At 54.8% G+C, this 24,703-nt stretch overlaps 36 non-coding genes across 36 annotated transcripts; all 36 read left to right on the top strand.

Annotated features, from left to right (window-relative positions):
* Positions 1 to 567: 567 nt before the first annotated feature.
* On the top strand, positions 568 to 640 carry trnav-cac. Its single transcript has one exon. It is a non-coding gene; the product is annotated as a tRNA-Val (tRNA).
* Positions 641 to 943: 303 nt separating this feature from the next.
* On the top strand, positions 944 to 1,016 carry trnav-aac. The gene has a single exon. It is a non-coding gene; the product is annotated as a tRNA-Val (tRNA).
* A 272-nt stretch (positions 1,017 to 1,288) lies between these two features.
* On the top strand, positions 1,289 to 1,361 carry trnav-uac. Its single transcript has one exon. It is a non-coding gene; the product is annotated as a tRNA-Val (tRNA).
* A 596-nt stretch (positions 1,362 to 1,957) lies between these two features.
* trnav-aac lies at positions 1,958 to 2,029 on the top strand. Its single transcript has one exon. It is a non-coding gene; the product is annotated as a tRNA-Val (tRNA).
* A 269-nt stretch (positions 2,030 to 2,298) lies between these two features.
* Positions 2,299 to 2,371, top strand: trnav-uac. Its single transcript has one exon. It is a non-coding gene; the product is annotated as a tRNA-Val (tRNA).
* Positions 2,372 to 2,591: 220 nt separating this feature from the next.
* trnav-cac lies at positions 2,592 to 2,663 on the top strand. The gene has a single exon. It is a non-coding gene; the product is annotated as a tRNA-Val (tRNA).
* Positions 2,664 to 3,301: 638 nt separating this feature from the next.
* On the top strand, positions 3,302 to 3,374 carry trnav-uac. Its single transcript has one exon. It is a non-coding gene; the product is annotated as a tRNA-Val (tRNA).
* A 1,554-nt stretch (positions 3,375 to 4,928) lies between these two features.
* trnav-uac lies at positions 4,929 to 4,999 on the top strand. The gene has a single exon. It is a non-coding gene; the product is annotated as a tRNA-Val (tRNA).
* A 555-nt stretch (positions 5,000 to 5,554) lies between these two features.
* On the top strand, positions 5,555 to 5,628 carry trnav-cac. Its single transcript has one exon. It is a non-coding gene; the product is annotated as a tRNA-Val (tRNA).
* A 304-nt stretch (positions 5,629 to 5,932) lies between these two features.
* On the top strand, positions 5,933 to 6,005 carry trnav-aac. Its single transcript has one exon. It is a non-coding gene; the product is annotated as a tRNA-Val (tRNA).
* Positions 6,006 to 6,276: 271 nt separating this feature from the next.
* On the top strand, positions 6,277 to 6,349 carry trnav-uac. The gene has a single exon. It is a non-coding gene; the product is annotated as a tRNA-Val (tRNA).
* Positions 6,350 to 7,287: 938 nt separating this feature from the next.
* Positions 7,288 to 7,360, top strand: trnav-cac. Its single transcript has one exon. It is a non-coding gene; the product is annotated as a tRNA-Val (tRNA).
* Positions 7,361 to 7,665: 305 nt separating this feature from the next.
* On the top strand, positions 7,666 to 7,739 carry trnav-aac. The gene has a single exon. It is a non-coding gene; the product is annotated as a tRNA-Val (tRNA).
* Positions 7,740 to 8,011: 272 nt separating this feature from the next.
* On the top strand, positions 8,012 to 8,086 carry trnav-uac. Its single transcript has one exon. It is a non-coding gene; the product is annotated as a tRNA-Val (tRNA).
* Positions 8,087 to 8,309: 223 nt separating this feature from the next.
* trnav-cac lies at positions 8,310 to 8,383 on the top strand. The gene has a single exon. It is a non-coding gene; the product is annotated as a tRNA-Val (tRNA).
* Positions 8,384 to 9,032: 649 nt separating this feature from the next.
* trnav-uac lies at positions 9,033 to 9,105 on the top strand. The gene has a single exon. It is a non-coding gene; the product is annotated as a tRNA-Val (tRNA).
* A 587-nt stretch (positions 9,106 to 9,692) lies between these two features.
* On the top strand, positions 9,693 to 9,765 carry trnav-aac. The gene has a single exon. It is a non-coding gene; the product is annotated as a tRNA-Val (tRNA).
* A 1,255-nt stretch (positions 9,766 to 11,020) lies between these two features.
* On the top strand, positions 11,021 to 11,094 carry trnav-uac. The gene has a single exon. It is a non-coding gene; the product is annotated as a tRNA-Val (tRNA).
* Positions 11,095 to 11,317: 223 nt separating this feature from the next.
* trnav-cac lies at positions 11,318 to 11,389 on the top strand. The gene has a single exon. It is a non-coding gene; the product is annotated as a tRNA-Val (tRNA).
* Positions 11,390 to 11,694: 305 nt separating this feature from the next.
* trnav-aac lies at positions 11,695 to 11,766 on the top strand. Its single transcript has one exon. It is a non-coding gene; the product is annotated as a tRNA-Val (tRNA).
* Positions 11,767 to 12,026: 260 nt separating this feature from the next.
* trnav-uac lies at positions 12,027 to 12,100 on the top strand. The gene has a single exon. It is a non-coding gene; the product is annotated as a tRNA-Val (tRNA).
* A 588-nt stretch (positions 12,101 to 12,688) lies between these two features.
* On the top strand, positions 12,689 to 12,761 carry trnav-aac. The gene has a single exon. It is a non-coding gene; the product is annotated as a tRNA-Val (tRNA).
* Positions 12,762 to 13,036: 275 nt separating this feature from the next.
* On the top strand, positions 13,037 to 13,110 carry trnav-uac. The gene has a single exon. It is a non-coding gene; the product is annotated as a tRNA-Val (tRNA).
* A 1,101-nt stretch (positions 13,111 to 14,211) lies between these two features.
* trnav-cac lies at positions 14,212 to 14,284 on the top strand. The gene has a single exon. It is a non-coding gene; the product is annotated as a tRNA-Val (tRNA).
* Positions 14,285 to 14,588: 304 nt separating this feature from the next.
* trnav-aac lies at positions 14,589 to 14,660 on the top strand. The gene has a single exon. It is a non-coding gene; the product is annotated as a tRNA-Val (tRNA).
* A 567-nt stretch (positions 14,661 to 15,227) lies between these two features.
* trnav-cac lies at positions 15,228 to 15,300 on the top strand. Its single transcript has one exon. It is a non-coding gene; the product is annotated as a tRNA-Val (tRNA).
* Positions 15,301 to 15,943: 643 nt separating this feature from the next.
* trnav-uac lies at positions 15,944 to 16,016 on the top strand. The gene has a single exon. It is a non-coding gene; the product is annotated as a tRNA-Val (tRNA).
* Positions 16,017 to 16,618: 602 nt separating this feature from the next.
* trnav-aac lies at positions 16,619 to 16,689 on the top strand. Its single transcript has one exon. It is a non-coding gene; the product is annotated as a tRNA-Val (tRNA).
* Positions 16,690 to 17,263: 574 nt separating this feature from the next.
* trnav-cac lies at positions 17,264 to 17,336 on the top strand. The gene has a single exon. It is a non-coding gene; the product is annotated as a tRNA-Val (tRNA).
* A 303-nt stretch (positions 17,337 to 17,639) lies between these two features.
* Positions 17,640 to 17,709, top strand: trnav-aac. Its single transcript has one exon. It is a non-coding gene; the product is annotated as a tRNA-Val (tRNA).
* Positions 17,710 to 17,984: 275 nt separating this feature from the next.
* On the top strand, positions 17,985 to 18,057 carry trnav-uac. Its single transcript has one exon. It is a non-coding gene; the product is annotated as a tRNA-Val (tRNA).
* Positions 18,058 to 18,285: 228 nt separating this feature from the next.
* Positions 18,286 to 18,358, top strand: trnav-cac. The gene has a single exon. It is a non-coding gene; the product is annotated as a tRNA-Val (tRNA).
* Positions 18,359 to 18,663: 305 nt separating this feature from the next.
* trnav-aac lies at positions 18,664 to 18,736 on the top strand. The gene has a single exon. It is a non-coding gene; the product is annotated as a tRNA-Val (tRNA).
* Positions 18,737 to 20,043: 1,307 nt separating this feature from the next.
* trnav-cac lies at positions 20,044 to 20,116 on the top strand. Its single transcript has one exon. It is a non-coding gene; the product is annotated as a tRNA-Val (tRNA).
* A 301-nt stretch (positions 20,117 to 20,417) lies between these two features.
* Positions 20,418 to 20,490, top strand: trnav-aac. Its single transcript has one exon. It is a non-coding gene; the product is annotated as a tRNA-Val (tRNA).
* Positions 20,491 to 20,764: 274 nt separating this feature from the next.
* Positions 20,765 to 20,837, top strand: trnav-uac. The gene has a single exon. It is a non-coding gene; the product is annotated as a tRNA-Val (tRNA).
* The last annotated feature ends 3,866 nt before the right edge of the window (positions 20,838 to 24,703 follow it).

Here is a 24,703-nt window from a genome sequence, read left to right as displayed (position 1 = left end):
TGGAAACAGTCTTACTGGAGCAGATTTGTTTTTCTCCCTCCTTTAACGCTGAGCTACCCTCAGCGCTGGAGATGACACCGCCCCACGCTGCTCCTTAGCGCTCCTTTAGCTGCAGAGGAAGTTATCCCATCCAGCGTGGACGTTGCTTCCTTACAACGCCGCCAGGGACAAACGGGAAAGCTTGCGGCCCTGCTCGAAGTTTGTCCCCTGCGACCTGAAACCGCCGTACTACCCAGAATCTGGCTCACCAGGCCCCTGGCGGAGGCCAGGAGCTAGGTTTCCATAGTGTAGTGGTTATCACGCTCGCTTTACACGCTGAAAGGTCCCCGGTTCAAACCGGTGGAAACATTCTGTCCTGGGGCCAGCGGTTGGGGTGGATTGAAGATGGCGCCTGTTGCTTACACGCCGAGTGGCTTAAGGCTCCCTTTTCGGGAGAAGCAGGGTGCACCTGAAGGTAGGCACTAAGACTGCCGAACCAGGGTGGCTGAAGGTCAATCCCTTTTAAGTCCAAACTTGGAGCAAGTGCTCAACCCAACAGGACGACGGGAAAAGTGGCGGACAGGCTTAGTTTCCATAGTGTAGTGGTTATCACGTTCGCCTCACACGCGAAAGGTCCCCGGTTCGAAACCGGGTGGAAACAGTGGCGCGTGAGTTTTTCTGGGAAAGTCCAGGAAGCCTTTCTAAGGTGCTGAATGCTCACGGTTCACAGCCTGCTTCGCGAACCACAGGTGCGCACGGATGTCTCTGTGCCTCCCTCCCTTTACGGTAAGAGTAGCGAGGAGCTCCTTTCTCCGTCTCTATCGCCGCTTGCTTTTCCGCAGATTAACTGATTTCAGCCTTTCGTAATCTTTCTTGTCATTTCTTTCGCTTGTTTACCGGGAAGACCAGCCATTGAACGCTATGCCATTTTCCACCCAGGCCAAGGAGACAAGGGTAGAGTCTGGTTTCCATAGTGTAGTGGTTATCACGTTCGCCTAACACGCGAAAGGTCCCCGGTTCGAAACCGGGTGGAAACAGTCTTACTGGAGCAGATTTGTTTTTTCTCCCTCCTTTAACGCGGAGCTCCCCCTCAGCGCTGGAGATGACACCGCCCCACGCTGCTCCTTAGCGCTCCTTTAGCTGCAGAGGAAGTTATCCCATCCAGCGGGACGTTGCTTCCTTACAACGCCGCCAGGGACAAACGGGAAAGCTTGCGGCCCTGCTCGAAGTTTGTCCCCTGCGACCTGAAACCGCCGTACTACCCAGAATCTGGCTCACCAGGCCCCCTGGGGGGAGGCGCAGGAGCTAGGTTTCCATAGTGTAGTGGTTATCACGTTCGCTTTACACGCGAAAGGTCCCCGGTTCGAAACCGGGTGGAAACATTCTGTCCTGGGGCCAGCGGTTGGGGTGGATTGAAGATGGGCGCCCCTGTTGCTTACACGTCGAGTGGCTTAAGGCTCCCCTTTTCGGGAGAAGCAGGGTGCACCTGAAGGTAGGCACTAAGACTGCCGAACCAGGGTGGCTGAAGGTCAATCCCTTTTAAGTCCAAACTTGGAGCAAGTGCTCAACCCAACAGGACGACGGGAAAAGTGGCGGACAGGCTTAGTTTCCATAGTGTAGTGGTTATCACGTTCGCTCACACGCAAAGGTCCCCGGTTCGAAACCGGGTGGAAACAGTGGCGCGTGAGTTTTTCTGGGAAAGTCCAGGAAGCCTTTCTAAGGTGCTGAATGCTCACGGTTCACAGCCTGCTTCGCGCACCACAGGTGCGCACGGATGTCTCTGTGCCTCCCTCCCTTTACGGTAAGAGTAGCGAGGAGCTCCTTTCTCCGCCTCTATCTCCGCTTGCTTTTCCGCAGATTAACTGATTTCAGCCTTTCGTAATCTTTCTTGTCATTTCTTTCGCTTGTTTCCGGGAAGACCAGCCATTGAACGCTATGCCATTTTCCACCCAGGCCAAGGAGACAAGGGTAGAGTCTGGTTTCCATAGTGTAGTGGTTATCACGTTCGCCTAACACGCGAAAGGTCCCCGGTTCGAAACCGGTGGAAACAGTCTTACTGGAGCAGATTTGTTTTTCTCCTCCTTTAACGCGGAGCTACCCCTCAGCGTTGGAGATGACACCGGCCCCACGCTGCTCCTTAGCGCTCCTTTAGCTGCAGAGGAAGTTATCCCATCCAGCGTGGACGTTGCTTCCCTTACAACGTCGCCAGGGACAAACGGGAAAGCTTGCGCCCTGCTCGAAGTTTGTCCCCTGCGACCTGAAACCGCCGACTACCCAGAATCTGGCTCACCAGGCCCCTGGCGGGAGGCCAGGAGCTAGGTTTCCATAGTGTAGTGGTTATCACGCTCGCTTTACACGCTGAAGGTCCCCGGTTCGAAACCGGGTGGAAACATTCTGTCCTGGGGCCAGCGGTTGGGGTGGATTGAAGATGGGCGCCCTGTTGCTTACACGTCGAGTGGCTTAAGGCTCCCTTTCGGGAGAAGCAGGGTGCACCTGAAGGTAGGCACTAAGACTGCCGAACCAGGGTGGCTGAAGGTCAATCCCTTTTAAGTCCAAACTTGGAGCAAGTGCTCAACCCAACAGGACGACGGGAAAAGTGGCGGACAGGCTTAGTTTCCATAGTGTAGTGGTTATCACGCTCGCCTCACACGCGAAAGGTCCCCGGTTCAAACCGGGTGGAAACAGTGGCGCTGCGAGTTTTTCTGGGAAAGTCCAGGAAGCCTTTCTAAGGTGCTGAATGCTCACGGTTCACAGCCTGCTTCGCGCACCACAGGTGCGCACGGATGTCTCTGTGCCTCCCTCCCTTTACGGTAAGAGTAGCGAGGAGCTCCTTTCTCCGCCTCTATCGCCGTTGCTTTTCCGCAGATTAACTGATTTCAGCCTTTCGTAATCTTTCTTGTCATTTCTTTCGCTTGTTTCCGGGAAGACCAGCCATTGAACGCTATGCCATTTTCCACCCAGGCCAAGGAGACAAGGGTAGAGTCTGGTTTCCATAGTGTAGTGGTTATCACGTTCGCCTAACACGCAAAGGTCCCCGGTTCAAACCGGTGGAAACAGTCTTACTGGAGCAGATTTGTTTTTCTCCCTCCTTTAACGCTGAGCTACCCTCAGCGCTGGAGATGACACCGCCCCACGCTGCTCCTTAGCCTCCTTTAGCTGCAGAGGAAGTTATCCCATCCAGCGTGGACGTTGCTTCCTTACAACGCCGCCAGGGACAAACGGGAAAGCTTGCGGCCCTGCTCGAAGTTTGTCCCCTGCGACCTGAAACCGCCGACTACCCAGAATCTGGCTCACCAGGCCCCTGGCGGAGGGCAGGAGCTAGGTTTCCATAGTGTAGTGGTTATCACGTTCGCTTTACACGCGAAAGGTCCCCGGTTCGAAACCGGTTGGAAACATTCTGTCCTGGGGCCAGCGGTTGGGGTGGATTGAAGATGGGCCTGTTGCTTACACGCCGAGTGGCTTAAGGCTCCCTTTTCGGGAGAAGCAGGGTGCACCTGAAGGTAGGCACTAAGACTGCCGAACCAGGGTGGCTGAAGGTCAATCCCTTTTAAGTCCAAACTTGGAGCAAGTGCTCAACCCAACAGGACGACGGGAAAAGTGGCGGACAGGCTTAGTTTCCATAGTGTAGTGGTTATCACGTTCGCCTCACACGCGAAAGGTCCCCGGTTGGTGGAAACAGTGCGGCGTGAGTTTTTCTGGGAAAGTCCAGGAAGCCTTTCTAAGGTGCTGAATGCTCACGGTTCACAGCCTGCTTCGCGCACCACAGGTGCGCACGGATGTCTCTGTGCCTCCCTCCCTTTACGGTAAGAGTAGCGAGGAGCTCCTTTCTCCCTATCGCCGTTTGCTTTTCCGCAGATTAACTGATTTCAGCCTTTCGTAATCTTTCTTGTCATTTCTTTCGCTTGTTTCCCGGAAGACCAGCCATTGAACGCTATGCCATTTTCCACCCAGGCCAAGGAGACAAGGGTAGAGTCTGGTTTCCATAGTGTAGTGGTTATCACGGTCGCCTTCGCGAAAGGTCCCCGGTTCAAACCGTGGAAACAGTCTTACTGGAGCAGATTTGTTTTTCTCCCTCCTTTAACGCTGAGCTACCCTCAGCGCTGGAGATGACACCGCCCCACGCTGCTCCTTAGCGCTCCTTTAGCTGCAGAGGAAGTTATCCCATCCAGTCCGTTGTTTACAACGCCGCAGGGACAAACGGGAAAGCTTGCGGCCCTGCTCGAAGTTTGTCCCCTGCGACCTGAAACCGCCGACTACCCAGAATCTGGCTCACCAGGCCCCTGGCCAGGAGCTAGGTTTCCATAGTGTAGTGGTTATCACGCTCGCTTTACACGCTGAAAGGTCCCCGGTTCAAACCGGTGGAAACATTCTGTCCTGGGGCCAGCGGTTGGGGTGGATTGAAGATGGCGCCCTGTTGCTTACACGCCGAGTGGCTTAAGGCTCCCTTTTCGGGAGAAGCAGGGTGCACCTGAAGGTAGGCACTAAGACTGCCGAACCAGGGTGGCTGAAGGTCAATCCCTTTTAAGTCCAAACTTGGAGCAAGTGCTCAACCCAACAGGACGACGGGAAAAGTGGCGGACAGGCTTAGTTTCCATAGTGTAGTGGTTATCACGTTCGCCACACGCGAAAGGTCCCCGGGTGGAAACAGTGGCGCGTGAGTTTTTCTGGGAAAGTCCAGGAAGCCTTTCTAAGGTGCTGAATGCTCACGGTTCACAGCCTGCTTCGCGCACCACAGGTGCGCACGGATGTCTCTGTGCCTCCCTCCCTTTACGGTAAGAGTAGCGAGGAGCTCCTTTCTCCGTCTCTATCGCCGTTTGCTTTTCCGCAGATTAACTGATTTCAGCCTTTCGTAATCTTTCTTGTCATTTCTTTCGCTTGTTTCCCGGAAGACCAGCCATTGAACGCTATGCCATTTTCCACCCAGGCCAAGGAGACAAGGGTAGAGTCTGGTTTCCATAGTGTAGTGGTTATCACGGTCGCTTTACACGCGAAAGGTCCCGGTTCAAACCGGGTGGAAACAGTCTTACTGGAGCAGATTTGTTTTTTCTCCCTCCTTTAACGCGGAGCTACCCCTCAGCGTTGGAGATGACACCGGCCCCACGCTGCTCCTTAAGCTGCAGAGGAAGTTATCCCAACCAGCGTGGACGTTGCTTCCTTACAACGCCGCCAGGGACAAACGGGAAAGCTTGCGGCCCTGCTCGAAGTTTGTCCCCTGCGACCTGAAACCGCCGTACTACCCAGAATCTGGCTCACCAGGCCCCTGGCGGAGGCCAGGAGCTAGGTTTCCATAGTGTAGTGGTTATCACGCTCGCTTTACACGCGAAAGGTCCCGGTTCAAACCGGTGGAAACATTCTGTCCTGGGGCCAGCGGTTGGGGTGGATTGAAGATGGGCGCTCTGTTGCTTACACGCACGCCGAGTGGCTTAAGGCTCCCTTTCGGGAGAAGCAGGGTGCACCTGAAGGTAGGCACTAAGACTGCCGAACCAGGGTGGCTGAAGGTCAATCCCTTTTAAGTCCAAACTTGGAGCAAGTGCTCAACCCAACAGGACGACGGGAAAAGTGGCGGACAGGCTTAGTTTCCATAGTGTAGTGGTTATCACGTTAAGCCTCACACGCGAAAGGTCCCCGGTTCGAAACCGGGTGGAAACAGTACGGCGTGAGTTTTTCTGGGAAAGTCCAGGAAGCCTTTCTAAGGTGCTGAATGCTCACGGTTCACAGCCTGCTTCAGCACCACAGGTGCGCACGGATGTCTCTGTGCCTCCCTCCCTTTACGGTAAGAGTAGCGAGGAGCTCCTTTCTCCGTCCTCTATCGCCGCTTGCTTTTCCGCAGATTAACTGATTTCAGCCTTTCGTAATCTTTCTTGTCATTTCTTTCGCTTGTTTCCCGGGAAAGACCAGCCATTGAACGCTATGCCATTTTCCACCCAGGCCAAGGAGACAAGGGTAGAGTCTGGTTTCCATAGTGTAGTGGTTATCACGTTAAGCCTAACACGCGAAAGGTCCCCGGTTCAAACCGGGTGGAAACAGTCTTACTGGAGCAGATTTGTTTTTCTCCTCCTTTAACGCTGAGCTACCCCTCAGCGTTGGAGATGACACCGGCCCCACGCTGCTCCTTAGCGCTCCTTTAGCTGCAGAGGAAGTTATCCCATCCAGCGTGGACGTTGCTTCCCTTACAACGTCGCCAGGGACAAACGGGAAAGCTTGCGGCCCTGCTCCGAGTTTGTCCCCTGCGACCTGAAACCGCCGTACTACCCAGAATCTGGCTCACCAGGCCCCTGGCGGGAGCGCAGGAGCTAGGTTTCCATAGTGTCGAGGTTATCACGTTCGCTTTACACGCGAAAGGTCCCCGGTTCGAAACCGGGTGGAAACATTCTGTCCTGGGGCCTGCGGTTGGGGTGGATTGAAGATGGGCGCCCCTGTTGCTTACACGATGCGCCGAGTGGCTTAAGGCTCCCTTTTCGGGAGAAGCAGGGTGCACCTGAAGGTAGGCACTAAGACTGCCGAACCAGGGTGGCTGAAGGTCAATCCCTTTTAAGTCCAAACTTGGAGCAAGTGCTCAACCCAACAGGACGACGGGAAAAGTGGCGGACAGGCTTAGTTTCCATAGTGTAGTGGTTATCACGTTCGCCTCACACAAAGGTCCCCGGTTCAAACGGGTGGAAACAGTGGCGCGTGGAGTTTTTCTGGGAAAGTCCAGGAAGCCTTTCTAAGGTGCTGAATGCTCACGGTTCACAGCCTGCTTCGCGCACCACAGGTGCGCACGGATGTCTCTGTGCCTCCCTCCCTTTACGGTAAGAGTAGCGAGGAGCTCCTTTCTCCGTCTCTATCGCCGTTTGCTTTTCCGCAGATTAACTGATTTCAGCCTTTCGTAATCTTTCTTGTCATTTCTTTCGCTTGTTTCCTATGCCATTTTCCACCCAGGAAGACCAGCCATTGAACGCTATGCCATTTTCCACCTGGAGCAGGCCAAGGAGACAAGGGTAGAGTCTGGTTTCCATAGTGTAGTGGTTATCACGCTGGCTTACCACCCCTGGAGGGAGGCCAGGGCTAAGGTCCCGGTTGGTTCAAACCGGTGGAAACATTCTGTCCTGGGGCCAGCGGTTGGGGTGGATTGAAGATGGGCGCCCCTGTTGCTTACACGACGCGTCGAGTGGCTTAAGGCTCCCCTTTCGGGAGAAGCAGGGTGCACCTGAAGGTAGGCACTAAGACTGCCGAACCAGGGTGGCTGAAGGTCAATCCCTTTTAAGTCCAAACTTGGAGCAAGTGCTCAACCCAACAGGACGACGGGAAAAGTGGCGGACAGGCTTAGTTTCCATAGTGTAGTGGTTATCACGTTCGCCTCACACGCGAAAGGTCCCCGGTTCGAAACCGGGTGGAAACAGTGGCGCGTGAGTTTTTCTGGGAAAGTCCAGGAAGCCTTTCTAAGGTGCTGAATGCTCACGGTTCACAGCCTGCTTCGCGCACCACAGGTGCGCACGGATGTCTCTGTGCCTCCCTCCCTTTACGGTAAGAGTAGCGAGGAGCTCCTTTCTCCGTCTCTATCGCCGTTTGCTTTTCCGCAGATTAACTGATTTCAGCCTTTCGTAATCTTTCTTGTCATTTCTTTCGGCTTGTTTCCCCGGGAAGCCCAGCCATTGAACGCTATGCCATTTTCCACCCAGGCCAAGGAGACAAGGGTAGAGTCTGGTTTCCATAGTGTAGTGGTTATCACGCTCGCCTAACACGCTGAAAGGTCCCCGGTTCGAAACCGGGTGGAAACAGTCTTACTGGAGCAGATTTGTTTTTTCTCCCTCCTTTAACGCGGAGCTACCCCTCAGCGTTGGAGATGACACCGGCCCCACGCTGCTCCTTAGCGCTCCTTTAGCTGCAGAGGAAGTTATCCCATCCAGCGTGGACGTTGCTTCCCTTACAACGTCGCCAGGGACAAACGGGAAAGCTTGCGGCCCTGCTCCGAGTTTGTCCCCTGCGACCTGAAACCGCCGCACTACCCAGAATCTGGCTCACCAGGCCCCTGGCGGAGGCCAGGAGCTAGGTTTCCATAGTGTAGTGGTTATCACGTTTGCTTTACACGCTGAAAGGTCCCCGGTTCGAAAACCGGGTGGAAACATTCTGTCCTGGGGCCAGCGGTTGGGGTGGATTGAAGATGGGCGCCCCTGTTGCTTACACGTCGAGTGGCTTAAGGCGCCCCTTTTCGGGAGAAGCAGGGTGCACCTGAAGGTAGGCACTAAGACTGCCGAACCAGGGTGGCTGAAGGTCAATCCCTTTTAAGTCCAAACTTGGAGCAAGTGCTCAACCCAACAGGACGACGGGAAAAGTGGCGGACAGGCTTAGTTTCCATAGTGTAGTGGTTATCACGTTACGCCTCACACGCGAAAGGTCCCCGGTTCGAAACCGGGTGGAAACAGTGGCGCGTGAGTTTTTCTGGGAAAGTCCAGGAAGCCTTTCTAAGGTGCTGAATGCTCACGGTTCACAGCCTTCAAGCGCACCACAGGTGCGCACGGATGTCTCTGTGCCTCCCTCCCTTTACGGTAAGAGTAGCGAGGAGCTCCTTTCTCCGTCTCTATCGCCGTTTGCTTTTCCGCAGATTAACTGATTTCAGCCTTTCGTAATCTTTCTTGTCATTTCTTTCGCTTGTTTCCCCGGGAAGACCAGCCATTGAACGCTATGCCATTTTCCACCCAGGCCAAGGAGACAAGGGTAGAGTCTGGTTTCCATAGTGTAGTGGTTATCACGTTCGCTAACACGCGAAAGGTCCCCGGTTCGAAACCGGGTGGAAAAAGTCTTACTGGAGCAGTTTTGTTTTTTCTCCCTCCTTTAACGCGGAGCTACCCCTCAGCGTTGGAGATGACACCGGCCCCACGCTGCTCCTTAGCGCCCTTTAGCTGCAGAGGAAGTTATCCCATCCAGCGTGGACGTTGCTTCCTTACAACGCCGCCAGGGACAAACGGGAAAGCTTGCGGCCCTGCTCGAAGTTTGTCCCCTGCGACCTGAAACCGCCGTACTACCCAGAATCTGGCTCACCAGGCCCCCTGGCGGGAGGCGCCAGGAGCTAGGTTTCCATAGTGTAGTGGTTATCACGTTCGCTTTACACGCGAAAGGTCCCCGGTTCGAAACCGGGTGGAAACATTCTGTCCTGGGGCCAGCGGTTGGGGTGGATTGAAGATGGGCGCCCCTGTTGCTTACACGTCGAGTGGCTTAAGGCTCCCCTTTTCGGGAGAAGCAGGGTGCACCTGAAGGTAGGCACTAAGACTGCCGAACCAGGGTGGCTGAAGGTCAATCCCTTTAAGTCCAAACTTGGAGCAAGTGCTCAACCCAACAGGACGACGGGAAAAGTGGCGGACAGGCTTAGTTTCCATAGTGTAGTGGTTATCACGTTGCCCTCACGAACAAAGGTCCCCGGGTGGAAACAGTGGCGGCGTGAGTTTTTCTGGGAAAGTCCAGGAAGCCTTTCTAAGGTGCTGAATGCTCACGGTTCACAGCCTGCTTCGCGCACCACAGGTGCGCACGGATGTCTCTGTGCCTCCCTCCCTTTACGGTAAGAGTAGCGAGGAGCTCCTTTCTCCGTCTCTATCGCCGTTTGCTTTTCCGCAGATTAACTGATTTCAGCCTTCGTAATCTTTCTTGTCATTTCTTTCGCTTGTTTCCCCGGGAAGACCAGCCATTGAACGCTATGCCATTTTCCACCCAGGCCAAGGAGACAAGGGTAGAGTCTGGTTTCCATAGTGTAGTGGTTATCACGTTCGCCTAACACGCGAAAGGTCCCCGGTTCGAAACCGGGTGGAAACAGTCTTACTGGAGCAGATTTGTTTTTTCTCCCTCCTTTAACGCGGAGCTACCCCTCAGCGTTGGAGATGACACCGGCCCCACGCTGCTCCTTAGCGCTCCTTTAGCTGCAGAGGAAGTTATCCCATCCAGCGTGGACAACGTCGCCAGGGACAAACGGGAAAGCTTGCGGCCCTGCTCCGAGTTTGTCCCCTGCGACCTGAAACCGCCGTACTACCCAGAATCTGGCTCACCAGGCCCCTGGCGGAGGGCCAGGAGCTAGGTTTCCATAGTGTAGTGGTTATCACGCTCGCTTAAGCTTTATGGGTCCCCGGTTCGAAACCGGGTGGAAACATTCTGTCCTGGGGCCAGCGGTTGGGGTGGATTGAAGATGGGCGCCCCTGTTGCTTACACGTCGAGTGGCTTAAGGCTCCCTTTTCGGGAGAAGCAGGGTGCACCTGAAGGTAGGCACTAAGACTGCCGAACCAGGGTGGCTGAAGGTCAATCCCTTTTAAGTCCAAACTTGGAGCAAGTGCTCAACCCAACAGGACGACGGGAAAAGTGGCGGACAGGCTTAGTTTCCATAGTGTAGTGGTTATCACGTTCGCCTCACACGCGAAAGGTCCCCGGGTGGAAACAGTGGCGCGTGAGTTTTTCTGGGAAAGTCCAGGAAGCCTTTCTAAGGTGCTGAATGCTCACGGTTCACAGCCTGCTTCGCACCACAGGTGCGCACGGATGTCTCTGTGCCTCCCTCCCTTTACGGTAAGAGTAGCGAGGAGCTCCTTTCTCCGTCTCTATCGCCGTTTGCTTTTCCGCAGATTAACTGATTTCAGCCTTTCGTAATCTTTCTTGTCATTTCTTTCGCTTGTTTCCCGGAAGACCAGCCATTGAACGCTATGCCATTTTCCACCCAGGCCAAGGAGACAAGGGTAGAGTCTGGTTTCCATAGTGTAGTGGTTATCACGTCGCCTAACACGCGAAAGGTCCCGGGTTCAAACCGGGTGGAAACAGTCTTACTGGAGCAGATTTGTTTTTTCTCCCTCCTTTAACGCGGAGCTACCCCTCAGCGTTGGAGATGACACCGGCCCCACGCTGCTCCTTAGCGCTCCTTTAGCTGCAGAGGAAGTTATCCCATCCAGCGTGGACGTTGCTTCCTTACAACGCCGCCAGGGACAAACGGGAAAGCTTGCTGCCCTGCTCCGAGTTTGTCCCCTGCGACCTGAAACCGCCGTACTACCCAGAATCTGGCTCACCAGGCCCCTGGGGAGGCCAGGGCTAGGTTTCCATAGTGTAGTGGTTATCACGTTCGCTTTACACGCGAAAGGTCCCCGGTTCGAAAACCGGGTGGAAACATTCTGTCCTGGGGCCAGCGGTTGGGGTGGATTGAAGATGGGCGCCCCTGTTGCTTACACGTCGAGTGGCTTAAGGCTCCCCTTTTCGGGAGAAGCAGGGTGCACCTGAAGGTAGGCACTAAGACTGCCGAACCAGGGTGGCTGAAGGTCAATCCCTTTTAAGTCCAAACTTGGAGCAAGTGCTCAACCCAACAGGACGACGGGAAAAGTGGCGGACAGGCTTAGTTTCCATAGTGTAGTGGTTATCACGTCGCCTCACACGCGAAAGGTCCCCGGTTCGAAACCGGGTGGAAACAGTGGCGCGTGAGTTTTTCTGGGAAAGTCCAGGAAGCCTTTCTAAGGTGCTGAATGCTCACGGTTCACAGCCTGCTTCGCGCACCACAGGTGCGCACGGATGTCTCTGTGCCTCCCTCCCTTTACGGTAAGAGTAGCGAGGAGCTCCTTTCTCCGTCTCTATCGCCGTTTGCTTTTCCGCAGATTAACTGATTTCAGCCTTTCGTAATCTTTCTTGTCATTTCTTTCGGCTTGTTTCCCCGGGAAGACCAGCCATTGAACGCTATGCCATTTTCCACCCAGGCCAAGGAGACAAGGCTAGAGTCTGGTTTCCATAGTGTAGTGGTTATCACGTTCGCTTAACACGCGAAAGGTCCCGGTTCGAAACCGGGTGGAAACAGTCTTACTGGAGCAGATTTGTTTTTTCTCCCTCCTTTAACGCGGAGCTACCCCTCAGCGTTGGAGATGACACCGGCCCCACGCTGCTCCTTAAGCTGCAGAGGAAGTTATCCCAACCAGCGTGGACGTTGCTTCCTTACAACGTCGCCAGGGACAAACGGGAAAGCTTGCGGCCCTGCTCGAAGTTTGTCCCCTGCGACCTGAAACCGCCGACTACCCAGAATCTGGCTCACCAGGCCCCTGGCGGGAGGCCAGGGCTAGGTTTCCATAGTGTAGTGGTTATCACGCTCGCTTTACACGCTGAAAGGTCCCCGGTTCGAAACCGGGTGGAAACATTCTGTCCTGGGGCCAGCGGTTGGGGTGGATTGAAGATGGGCGCCCCTGTTGCTTACACGCCGAGTGGCTTAAGGCTCCCTTTTCGGGAGAAGCAGGGTGCACCTGAAGGTAGGCACTAAGACTGCCGAACCAGGGTGGCTGAAGGTCAATCCCTTTTAAGTCCAAACTTGGAGCAAGTGCTCAACCCAACAGGACGACGGGAAAAGTGGCGGACAGGCTTAGTTTCCATAGTGTAGTGGTTATCACGTTCGCCTCACACGCGAAAGGTCCCCGGGTGGAAACAGTGGCGCGTGAGTTTTTCTGGGAAAGTCCAGGAAGCCTTTCTAAGGTGCTGAATGCTCACGGTTCACAGCCTGCTTCGCGCACCACAGGTGCGCACGGATGTCTCTGTGCCTCCCTCCCTTTACGGTAAGAGTAGCGAGGAGCTCCTTTCTCCGTCTCTATCGCCGTTTGCTTTTCCGCAGATTAACTGATTTCAGCCTTTCGTAATCTTTCTTGTCATTTCTTTCGCTTGTTTCCCCGGGAAGACCAGCCATTGAACGCTATGCCATTTTCCACCCAGGCCAAGGAGACAAGGGTAGAGTCTGGTTTCCATAGTGTAGTGGTTATCACGTTCGCCTAACACGCGAAAGGTCCCCGGTTCGAAACCGGGTGGAAACAGTCTTACTGGAGCAGATTTGTTTTTTCTCCCTCCTTTAACGCGGAGCTACCCCTCAGCGTTGGAGATGACACCGGCCCCACGCTGCTCCTTAGCGCTCCTTTAGCTGCAGAGGAAGTTATCCCATCCAGCGTGGACGTTGCTTCCCTTACAACGTCGCCAGGGACAAACGGGAAAGCTTGCGGCCCTGCTCCGAGTTTGTCCCCTGCGACCTGAAACCGCCGTACTACCCAGAATCTGGCTCACCAGGCCCCTGGAGGGAGGCGCCAGGAGCTAGGTTTCCATAGTGTAGTGGTTATCACGCTCGCTTTACACGCTGAAAGGTCCCCGGTTCGAAACCGGGTGGAAACATTCTGTCCTGGGGCCAGCGGTTGGGGTGGATTGAAGATGGGCGCCCCTGTTGCTTACACGTCGAGTGGCTTAAGGCTCCCTTTTCGGGAGAAGCAGGGTGCACCTGAAGGTAGGCACTAAGACTGCCGAACCAGGGTGGCTGAAGGTCAATCCCTTTTAAGTCCAAACTTGGAGCAAGTGCTCAACCCAACAGGACGACGGGAAAAGTGGCGGACAGGCTTAGTTTCCATAGTGTAGTGGTTATCACGTTCGCCTCACACCCCGGTTCAAACCGGGTCCCGCGTGAGTTTTTCTGGGAAAGTCCAGGAAGCCTTTCTAAGGTGCTGAAACGGTTCAGTGGCGCACCACAGGTGCGCACGGATGTCTCTGTGCCTGGGAAAGTCGAGGAGCTCCTTTCTCCGCCTCTAGCCTTTTTTCCGCAGATTAACTGATTTCAGCCTTTCGTAATCTTTCTCATTTCTTTCGGTTTCCCGGAAGACCAGCCATTGAACGCTATGCCATTTTCCACAGGCCAAGGAGACAAGGGTAGAGTCTGGTTTCCATAGATGTCTCTGTGCCTCACGCTCCCTTCAAACCGGTAGTCTTAGGAGCAGAGTTTTTCTCCTCCTTTAACTCCCTCAGCTGGATGACACCGCCCCACGCTGCTCCTTAGCGCTCCTTTAGCTGCAGAGGAAGTTATCCCATCTGATTTCCGCCAGGGACAATCGGGAAAGCTTGCGGCCCTGCTCGAGTTTGTCCCCTGCGACCTGAAACCGCCGCTACCCAGAATCTGGCTCACCAGGCCCCTGGAGGGAGGCAAGGGCTAGGTTTCCATAGTGTAGTGGTTATCACGCTCGCTTTACACGCTGAAAGGTCCCCGGTTCAAACCGGGTGGAAACATTCTGTCCTGGGGCCAGCGGTTGGGGTGGATTGAAGATGGGCGCCTGTTGCTTACACACGCCGAGTGGCTTAAGGCTCCCTTTTCGGGAGAAGCAGGGTGCACCTGAAGGTAGGCACTAAGACTGCCGAACCAGGGTGGCTGAAGGTCAATCCCTTTTAAGTCCAAACTTGGAGCAAGTGCTCAACCCAACAGGACGACGGGAAAAGTGGCGGACAGGCTTAGTTTCCATAGTGTAGTGGTTATCACGTTCGCCTCACACGCGAAAGGTCCCCGGTTCGAAACCGGGTGGAAACAGTGCGGCGTGAGTTTTTCTGGGAAAGTCCAGGAAGCCTTTCTAAGGTGCTGAATGCTCACGGTTCACAGCCTGCTTCGCGCACCACAGGTGCGCACGGATGTCTCTGTGCCTCCCTCCCTTTACGGTAAGAGTAGCGAGGAGCTCCTTTCTCCGCTCTATCGCCGTTTGCTTTTCCGCAGATTAACTGATTTCAGCCTTTCGTAATCTTTCTTGTCATTTCTTTCAGCTTGTTTCCCCGGGAAGACCAGCCATTGAACGCTATGCCATTTTCCACCCAGGCCAAGGAGACAAGGGTAGAGTCTGGTTTCCATAGTGTAGTGGTTATCACGCTCGCCTAACACGCGAAGGTCCCCGGTTCGAAACCGGGTGGAAACAGTCTTACTGGAGCAGATTTGTTTTTTCTCCCTCCTTTAACGCGGAGCTACCCCTCAGCGTTGGAGATGACACCGGCCCCACGCTGCTCCTTAGCGCTCCTTTAGCTGCAGAGGAAGTTATCCCATCCAGCGTGGACGTTGCTTCCCTTACAACGTCGCCAGGGACAAACGGGAAAGCTTGCGGCCCTGCTCCGAGTTTGTCCCCTGCGACCTGAAACCGCCGTACTACCCAGAATCTGGCTCACCAGGCCCCTGGCGGAGGCCAGGAGCTAGGTTTCCATAGTGTAGTGGTTATCACGCTCGCTTTACACGCTGAAAGGTCCCCGGTTCAAACCGGTGGAAACATTCTGTCCTGGGGCCAGCGGTTGGGGTGGATTGAAGATGGGCCCTGTTGCTTACACGACCGCCGAGTGGCTTAAGGCTCCCTTTTCGGGAGAAGCAGGGTGCACCTGAAGGTAGGCACTAAGACTGCCGAACCAGGGTGGCTGAAGGTCAATCCCTTTTAAGTCCAAACTTGGAGCAAGTGCTCAACCCAACAGGACGACGGGAAAAGTGGCGGACAGGCTTAGTTTCCATAGTGTAGTGGTTATCACGTTCGCCTCACACGCGAAAGGTCCCCGGTTCAAAACCGGGTGGAAACAGTGCGGCGTGAGTTTTTCTGGGAAAGTCCAGGAAGCCTTTCTAAGGTGCTGAATGCTCACGGTTCACAGCCTGCTTCGCACCACAGGTGCGCACGGATGTCTCTGTGCCTCCCTCCCTTTACGGTAAGAGTAGCGAGGAGCTCCTTTCTCCGTCTCTATCGCCGTTTGCTTTTCCGCAGATTAACTGATTTCAGCCTTTCGTAATCTTTCTTGTCATTTCTTTCGCTTGTTTCCCCCGGGAAGCCCAGCCATTGAACGCTATGCCATTTTCCACCCAGGCCAAGGAGACAAGGGTAGAGTCTGGTTTCCATAGTGTAGTGGTTATCACGCTCGCCTAACACGCGAAGGTCCCGGTTCAAACCGGTGGAAACAGTCTTACTGGAGCAGATTTGTTTTTTCTCCCTCCTTTAACGCGGAGCTACCCCTCAGCGTTGGAGATGACACCGGCCCCACGCTGCTCCTTAGCGCTCCTTTAGCTGCAGAGGAAGTTATCCCATCCAGCGTGGACGTTGCTTCCTTACAACGCCGCCAGGGACAAACGGGAAAGCTTGCGGCCCTGCTCCGAGTTTGTCCCCTGCGACCTGAAACCGCCGTACTACCCAGAATCTGGCTCACCAGGCCCCTGGCGGAGGCCAGGAGCTAGGTTTCCATAGTGTAGTGGTTATCACGTTCGCTTTACACGCGAAAGGTCCCCGGTTCGAAACCGGGTGGAAACATTCTGTCCTGGGGCCAGTGGTTGGGGTGGATTGAAGATGGGCGCCCCTGTTGCTTACACGACACGTCGAGTGGCTTAAGGCTCCCCTATTCGGGAGAAGCAGGGTGCACCTGAAGGTAGGCACTAAGACTGCCGAACCAGGGTGGCTGAAGGTCAATCCCTTTTAAGTCCAAACTTGGAGCAAGTGCTCAACCCAACAGGACGACGGGAAAAGTGGCGGACAGGCTTAGTTTCCATAGTGTAGTGGTTATCACGTTCCTCACACGCGAAAGGTCCCCGGTTCGAAACCGGGTGGAAACAGTACGGCGTGAGTTTTTCTGGGAAAGTCCAGGAAGCCTTTCTAAGGTGCTGAATGCTCACGGTTCACAGCCTGCTTCGCACCACAGGTGCGCACGGATGTCTCTGTGCCTCCCTCCCTTTACGGTAAGAGTAGCGAGGAGCTCCTTTCTCCGTCTCTATCGCCGTTTGCTTTTCCGCAGATTAACTGATTTCAGCCTTTCGTAATCTTTCTTGTCATTTCTTTCGGCTTGTTTCCCCGGGAAGACCAGCCATTGAACGCTATGCCATTTTCCACCCAGGCCAAGGAGACAAGGGTAGAGTCTGGTTTCCATAGTGTAGTGGTTATCACGTTCGCCTAACACGCGAAAGGTCCCGGTTCAAACCGGGTGGAAACAGTCTTACTGGAGCAGATTTGTTTTTTCTCCCTCCTTTAACGCGGAGCTACCCCTCAGCGTTGGAGATGACACCGGCCCCACGCTGCTCCTTAGCGCTCCTTTAGCTGCAGAGGAAGTTATCCCATCCAGCGTGGACGCTTGCTTCCCTTACAACGTCGCCAGGGACAAACGGGAAAGCTTGCGGCCCTGCTCCGAGTTTGTCCCCTGCGACCTGAAACCGCCGTACTACCCAGAATCTGGCTCACCAGGCCCCCTGGCGGGAGGCCAGGAGCTAGGTTTCCATAGTGTAGTGGTTATCACGCTCGCTTTACACGGAAAGGTCCCCGGTTCGAAACCGGGTGGAAACATTCTGTCCTGGGGCCAGCGGTTGGGGTGGATTGAAGATGGGCGCCCCTGTTGCTTACTCGACACGTCGAGTGGCTTAAGGCTCCCTTTTCGGGAGAAGCAGGGTGCACCTGAAGGTAGGCACTAAGACTGCCGAACCAGGGTGGCTGAAGGTCAATCCCTTTTAAGTCCAAACTTGGAGCAAGTGCTCAACCCAACAGGACGACGGGAAAAGTGGCGGACAGGCTTAGTTTCCATAGTGTAGTGGTTATCACGTTCGCCTCACACGCGAAAGGTCCCCGGTTCGAAACCGGGTGGAAACAGTGGCGCGTGAGTTTTTCTGGGAAAGTCCAGGAAGCCTTTCTAAGGTGCTGAATGCTCACGGTTCACAGCCTGCTTCGCACCACAGGTGCGCACGGATGTCTCTGTGCCTCCCTCCCTTTACGGTAAGAGTAGCGAGGAGCTCCTTTCTCCGTCTCTATCGCCGTTTGCTTTTCCGCAGATTAACTGATTTCAGCCTTTCGTAATCTTTCTTGTCATTTCTTTCGGCTTGTTTCCCCGGGAAGACCAGCCATTGAACGCTATGCCATTTTCCACCCAGGCCAAGGAGACAAGGGTAGAGTCTGGTTTCCATAGTGTAGTGGTTATCACGTTCGCCTAACACGCGAAAGGTCCCGGTTCAAACCGGTGGAAACAGTCTTACTGGAGCAGTTTTGTTTTTTCTCCCTCCTTTAACGCTGGAGCTACCCTCAGCGCTGGAGATGACACCGCCCCACGCTGCTCCTTAGCGCTCCTTTAGCTGCAGAGGAAGTTATCCCATCCAGCGTGGACGTTGCTTCCTTACAACGCCGCCAGGGACAAACGGGAAAGCTTGCGCGCCCTGCTCGAAGTTTGTCCCCTGCGACCTGAAACCGCCGGACTACCCAGAATCTGGCTCACCAGGCCCCCTGGCGGGAGGCGCCAGGAGCTAGGTTTCCATAGTGTAGTGGTTATCACGTTCGCTTTACACGCGAAAGGTCCCCGGTTCGAAACCGGGTGGAAACATTCTGTCCTGGGGCCAGCGGTTGGGGTGGATTGAAGATGGGCGCCCCTGTTGCTTACACGACACGTCGAGTGGCTTAAGGCTCCCTTTTTCGGGAGAAGCAGGGTGCACCTGAAGGTAGGCACTAAGACTGCCGAACCAGGGTGGCTGAAGGTCAATCCCTTTTAAGTCCAAACTTGGAGCAAGTGCTCAACCCAACAGGACGACGGGAAAAGTGGCGGACAGGCTTAGTTTCCATAGTGTAGTGGTTATCATGTTCGCCTCACACGCGAAAGGTCCCCGGTTCGAAACCGGGTGGAAACAGTGCGGCGTGAGTTTTTCTGGGAAAGTCCAGGAAGCCTTTCTAAGGTGCTGAATGCTCACGGTTCACAGCCTGCTTCGCGCACCACAGGTGCGCACGGATGTCTCTGTGCCTCCCTCCCTTTACGGTAAGAGTAGCGAGGAGCTCCTTTCTCCGTCTCTATCGCCGTTTGCTTTTCCGCAGATTAACTGATTTCAGCCTTTCGTAATCTTTCTTGTCATTTCTTTCGGCTTGTTTCCCCGGGAAGACCAGCCATTGAACGCTATGCCATTTTCCACCCAGGCCAAGGAGGCAAGGGTAGAGTCTGGTTTCCATAGTGTAGTGGTTATCACGTTCGCCTAACACGCGAAAGGTCCCCGGTTCGAAACCGGGTGGAAACAGTCTTACTGGAGCAGATTTGTTTTTTCTCCCTCCTTTAACGCTGAGCTACCCTCAGCGTTGGAGATGACACCGGCCCCACGCTGCTCCTTAGCGCTCCTTTAGCTGCAGAGGAAGTTATCCCATCCAGCGTGGACGTTGCTTCCTTACAACGTCGCCAGGGACAAACGGGAAAGCTTGCGGCCCTGCTCCGAGTTTGTCCCCTGCGACCTGAAACCGCCGTACTACCCAGAATCTGGCTCACCAGGCCCCCTGGCGGGAGGCGCCAGGAGCTAGGTTTCCATAGTGTAGTGGTTATCACGTTCGCTTTACACGCTGAAGGTCCCCGGTTCAAACCGGTGGAAACATTCTGTCCTGGGGCCAGCGGTTGGGGTGGATTGAAGATGGGCCCTGTTGCTTACACGACACGCGTCGAGTGGCTTAAGGCTCCCTTTTCGGGAGAAGCAGGGTGCACCTGAAGGTAGGCACTAAGACTGCCGAACCAGGGTGGCTGAAGGTCAATCCCTTTTAAGTCCAAACTTGGAGCAAGTGCTCAACCCAACAGGACGACGGGAAAAGTGGCGGACAGGCTTAGTTTCCATAGTGTAGTGGTTATCACGTTCGCCTCACACGCGAAAGGTCCCCGGTTCGGGTGGAAACAGTGCGGCGTGAGTTTTTCTGGGAAAGTCCAGGAAGCCTTTCTAAGGTGCTGAATGCTCACTTCACGGCTTCACACAGCGCACGGATGTGCCTCCCTCCCTTTACGGTAAGAGTAGCGAGCAGCTCCTTTCACAGGTGCGCACCGGATGTCTCTGTGCCTCCCTTGTTTCCGGTAAGAGTAGCGAGGAGCTCCTTTCTCCGGCTCTATCGAGCAAGGGTAGAGTCTTTTCCATAGTGTAGATTAACTGATTTCAGCCTTTCGTAATCTTTCTTGTCATTTCTTTCGGCTTGTTTCCCCGGGAAGACCAGCCATTGAACGCTATGCCATTTTCCACCCAGGCCAAGGAGACAAGGGTAGAGTCTGGTTTCCATAGTGTAGTGGTTATCATAGTGTAGTGGTTATCACGCTCGCTTTACACGCGAAAGGTCCCCGGTTCAAACCGGTGGAAACATTCTGTCCTGGGGCCAGCGGTTGGGGTGGATTGAAGATGGGCGCCCTGTTGCTTACACGCGCCGAGTGGCTTAAGGCTCCCTTTTCGGGAGAAGTGCACCTGAAGGTAGGCACTAAGACTGCCGAACCAGGGTGGCTGAAGGTCAATCCCTTTTAAGTCCAAACTTGGAGCAAGTGCTCAACCCAACAGGACGACGGGAAAAGTGGCGGACAGGCTTAGTTTCCATAGTGTAGTGGTTATCACGTTCGCCTCACACGCGAAAGGTCCCCGGTTGGAAACCGGGTGGAAACAGTGGCGCGAGTTTTTCTGGGAAAGTCCAGGAAGCCTTTCTAAGGTGCTGAATGCTCACGGTTCACAGCCTGCTGCGCACCACAGGTGCGCACGGATGTCTCTGTGCCTCCCTCCCTTTACGGTAAGAGTAGCGAGGAGCTCCTTTCTCCGTCTCTATCGCCGCTTGCTTTTCCGCAGATTAACTGATTTCAGCCTTTCGTAATCTTTCTTGTCTTTTCTTTCAGCTTGTTTCCCCGGGAAGACCAGCCATTGAACGCTATGCCATTTTCCACCCAGGCCAAGGAGACAAGGGTAGAGTCTGGTTTCCATAGTGTAGTGGTTATCACGTTCGCCTAACACGCGAAAGGTCCCCGGTTCGAAACCTGGTGGAAACAGTCTTACTGGAGCAGATTTGTTTTTTCTCCCTCCTTTAACGCTGAGCTACCCTCAGCGTTGGAGATGACACCGGCCCCACGCTGCTCCTTAGCGCTCCTTTAGCTGCAGAGGAAGTTATCCCATCCAGCGTGGACGTTGCTTCCCTTACAACGTCGCCAGGGACAAACGGGAAAGCTTGCGGCCCTGCTCCGAGTTTGTCCCCGCGACCTGAAACCGCCAGACTACCCAGAATCTGGCTCACCAGGCCCCCTGGCGGGAGGCGCCAGGAGCTAGGTTTCCATAGTGTAGTGGTTATCACGTTCGCTTTACACGCGAAAGGTCCCCGGTTCGAAACCGGGTGGAAACATTCTGTCCTGGGGCCAGCGGTTGGGGTGGATTGAAGATGGGCGCCCCTGTTGCTTACCGTCAGTGGCTTAAGGCTCCCCTTTTCGGGAGAAGCAGGGTGCACCTGAAGGTAGGCACTAAGACTGCCGAACCAGGGTGGCTGAAGGTCAATCCCTTTTAAGTCCAAACTTGGAGCAAGTGCTCAACCCAACAGGACGACGGGAAAAGTGGCGGACAGGCTTAGTTTCCATAGTGTAGTGGTTATCATGTTCGCCTCACACGCGAAAGGTCCCCGGGTGGAAACAGTGCGGCGTGAGTTTTTCTGGGAAAGTCCAGGAAGCCTTTCTAAGGTGCTGAATGCTCACGGTTCACAGCCTGCTTCGCGCACCACAGGTGCGCACGGATGTCTCTGTGCCTCCCTCCCTTTACGGTAAGAGTAGCGAGGAGCTCCTTTCTCCGTCTCTATCGCCGTTTGCTTTTCCGCAGATTAACTGATTTCAGCCTTTCGTAATCTTTCTTGTCATTTCTTTCGGCTTGTTTCCCCGGGAAGACCAGCCATTGAACGCTATGCCATTTTCCACCCAGGCCAAGGAGACAAGGGTAGAGTCTGGTTTCCATAGGTCCGTCAGTTCAAACCGGGTGGAAACATTCTGTCCTGGGGCCAGAGGTTGGGGTGGATTGAAGATGGGCGCCCCTGTTGCTTACACGACGCGTCGAGTGGCTTAAGGCTCCCCTTTTCGGGAGAAGCAGGGTGCACCTGAAGGTAGGCACTAAGACTGCCGAACCAGGGTGGCTGAAGGTCAATCCCTTTTAAGTCCAAACTTGGAGCAAGTGCTCAACCCAACAGGACGACGGAAAAGTGGATGGACCAGCTTAGTTTCCATATTTTGGGCCCCCCCCTAATCCCGGTTCAAAGGGAAAAACCCCCCCGGGCCCCGGGGTTGGGGGGGTTAAGTGGGGCACCTGTTGCTTAAATGATGGTTGGGTTTTAAAAGGGGGACCGGGGTGGAAAAACCCGGGGGGGGTTTTGGGGGCCCCCTTTAACCCAAATTTGGGAAAGGCCCCTCCCCAACAGGCACAAAAAGGGGCGGAGGGCTTTTTGGTGGGTTAGGTCCCACCTAAAGGGTCCTTGGAAAGTGAAACCCCGGGTTTTTTTGGGAAAGTCCCGGGGGCCCTTTAGGGGGTTTAAATTTTTAAATTTTGGGCCCCTTAAAACGGGGGATTTTGGCCCCCTTTCCCTGGGGGGACCCCTTTTTCTGCCTATCCCGTTTTTTTCCCCCAAAGGAAAACTTTTAATTTTAATTTTTTCTTGCTTTTTCCTTTTCCCCCGGAAGACAGCCTTCGCTATCCCTTTTTTTCCCCCCGGGAAAAAAAAGGGGGTTTTTCCCATTTTTTTGTTTCCCCAAACCCCGAAGGTCCTTTTAAAGGGGGAAAAGCAGGAGGTTTGTTTTTTTTTAACGCGGGCCCCCTGGGTAAACCCCGGGGTTGCCTTTTTTTTTTTCCCCTTTGCGGGGGTTACCCATCCGGTACGGTTCCCTTAAAACCCCCTAGGCGGGGGGTTTTGGGGCTTTTTCCCCCCAAAAGGGACCGGGGTTAAAGCGGGTTTAAACCCCCCCCCGGGGACCCCCGGGGAAAGCCCAATTGTACCACCCCGTACCAAAACCCGGGTTCAAAGGGGGAAAACTTTCGTCCTCCCCGGGGGGGGGAAGGGTGGGCTTCTTTTTAACTTGGGGTGGTTTTGGGGGTTTTCAGGGGCCCAAGGTAGGCATTTTTGGGGGGAACCAGGGGGGCTGAAGGTAACCCCAAACGGGCTCTAACCCAAAAGGCAGGAAAACCCCCCATTTAAAGGTGTTTGGGGGAACAAAGGCCCCCCCCGGGGGAAAAGGGCATTTTCGGGAAAGTCCGGGCCGGGGAAGCCCGGTTTGACCGGCCCCCAGGGGTTACCCGCCTCCCTCCCCAAGGTGCGGATTTTTCCCCCCCCCTCATCCCCGGGCTTTTTTCCCTTCGTTTCCCCTTTCCCTTTTTCTTTTTCAGCTTTTTCCCCGAAACCGCCATTCGCTTTTCCTTTTTTTCCCACCCAGGCCAAAAAAAACCCCCTTTTTAAAAAGGGGTTTGGTTTAAAATTTGGGAAAACCCCCGGGGGTTAAACCCGGGGCTTCCCCCAAAAGGGGTTGGGGGTTTTGGGCCCTTTCCCGGGGGATTTTGGGCTTGGGGAAAGGGGCCCCCTTTAGGCAAAATCCACCAGGGGGGGCAAATTTTTTCCAAACGGAAAGGAACCCCAACGGGCGGGGAAAATTTGCCGGTTTTTAAAGGTGATTCCGTTTCCCCGCAAAGGGGGTTAAAGGGTAAAAAGTGGCGCGGGTTTTTAAAGTCCGGGGAACCGGTGGAAAATCTTTTCGGGCCCCCGGGGGAAAGGGTCCCCGGGGGCCTTTCCCTCCCCCCCCAAGGGGCAGGGCCCCTCCGGGCCTCAGGGGTTTTTCCGGAAATTTTTTGTTCAATTTTTTTATTTTTTTTGTTTCCCCGGAAAGCCCGGATTGGCAGTTTTCCATAGGAAGGAAAACAATGTCGTTCCAATTTTAAACCCGGAACACCCCGGGGGCCCCAAACCAAAAACCTTCTAGGGAAGTTTTTTTTTTTCCCCCTTAAGGGCCCCAGCCCCGGGGGCCCCCCCCTTTTTTAGCCCCCTTTCTGGGGGGTTATCCCACCGCCCTAAAACGGGGCCAAACTTCCCCCTTTTTGGTTTTTTTCCCCTCCAAAACCCGCCCCAAACCCAACCCCCCCGGGGAAAAGGGGGGGGGTTTCCTTGGGGGGTTTTAAAGTCACAAACCCGTGAAGGGCCCTTTCAAAGGGGGTAAATTTTTTCCCGGGGGGCCCCCCTTGGGGGATAAAGGCCCGTTTTTGGGCCCCCTGCCCCGAGGGCAAAACTCCCTTAAAAAGGGGGTTTAAAGGGGGAACAAAGAGCCAAGGGGGGCGAAGGTTCCCTAAGCCAAAGGAACCAAAACGGAAGGAAAAGGGGGGGGGGTTTTTTTTCCATAGGTAGTGGTTATCACCCCCACAAAAAGGCCCCCCGGTAAAACGGGGATTTTCGGGGGGGCCCCGTGGGGAGGAAGCCTTTTTACCCCACATCAAAGGGTTTGGCCCCCTTTTGGGAAGGTACAAACCCTTTTCCCACGGTTTTTTTTCCCAAAAAAATTTTAGTTTAACTTCTTGCCCCCGGGCGTTTCCGGGAAGAAAGCCAAGGGGGTTTTTCCTCCCCACCCAAAGGGGCGGGTAACGGTAAGGGGGGTTTCGGCCGAAGGCCCCCGGGTTTAAAAACCTAAACCAGTTTTTACTGGGGTTTTTTTTCCCCTTTAAGGGTCCCCTCGCTAGGCCCCCCCCCCGCGCCCTTGGATGAGAGGGTTATCCCACCAAAGGGGGGGTTTTTAACCCCGGAAAGCGGGCCCTGGGAAGTTTCCCCCGCACCAAAACCCGCCAAGAACTTTTCCCTTGGCGGACCCCAGGGGGTTTGGAGGGTTACCCCTTTAAAGGTCCCCAAACCGGGGCCCCGTCCCCCGCGGGGGGGTTTGGGGCCGGCTTCCCCGGCCAGGGTTCCCCCCCTTTGGGGAAAAGGGGCCCCTGTTTTCCTTAAAAAAAAGGGGGATTTTTTTTCTTTTCAACCCCGGGGCCCAAAACCCAACAGGGGGAAAATTTTCGGCCTTTTGTTTTTCCGGAACCTTAACACGCAAAAACCCCCCAAACCGGGGAAAAGGGCGGGTTTTTTAAAAGTGGGGGCCCTTCTGCTAAATTCCGGTTCCCCAAAAAACACCCCGGGAGCTTTCCCCCCCCCGGGTGACAAGTTTCCCCCCCCCGCGTTTCCCTTTCCAAGAAACCTTTCCCAGCCCGTTTCTT

The sequence above is a fragment of the Polypterus senegalus genome, unplaced genomic scaffold (assembly GCF_016835505.1).
Source record: "Polypterus senegalus isolate Bchr_013 unplaced genomic scaffold, ASM1683550v1 scaffold_5746, whole genome shotgun sequence".
NCBI lineage: Eukaryota > Metazoa > Chordata > Cladistia > Polypteriformes > Polypteridae > Polypterus > Polypterus senegalus.
This window is presented reverse-complemented; position numbering and strand designations above follow the sequence as displayed.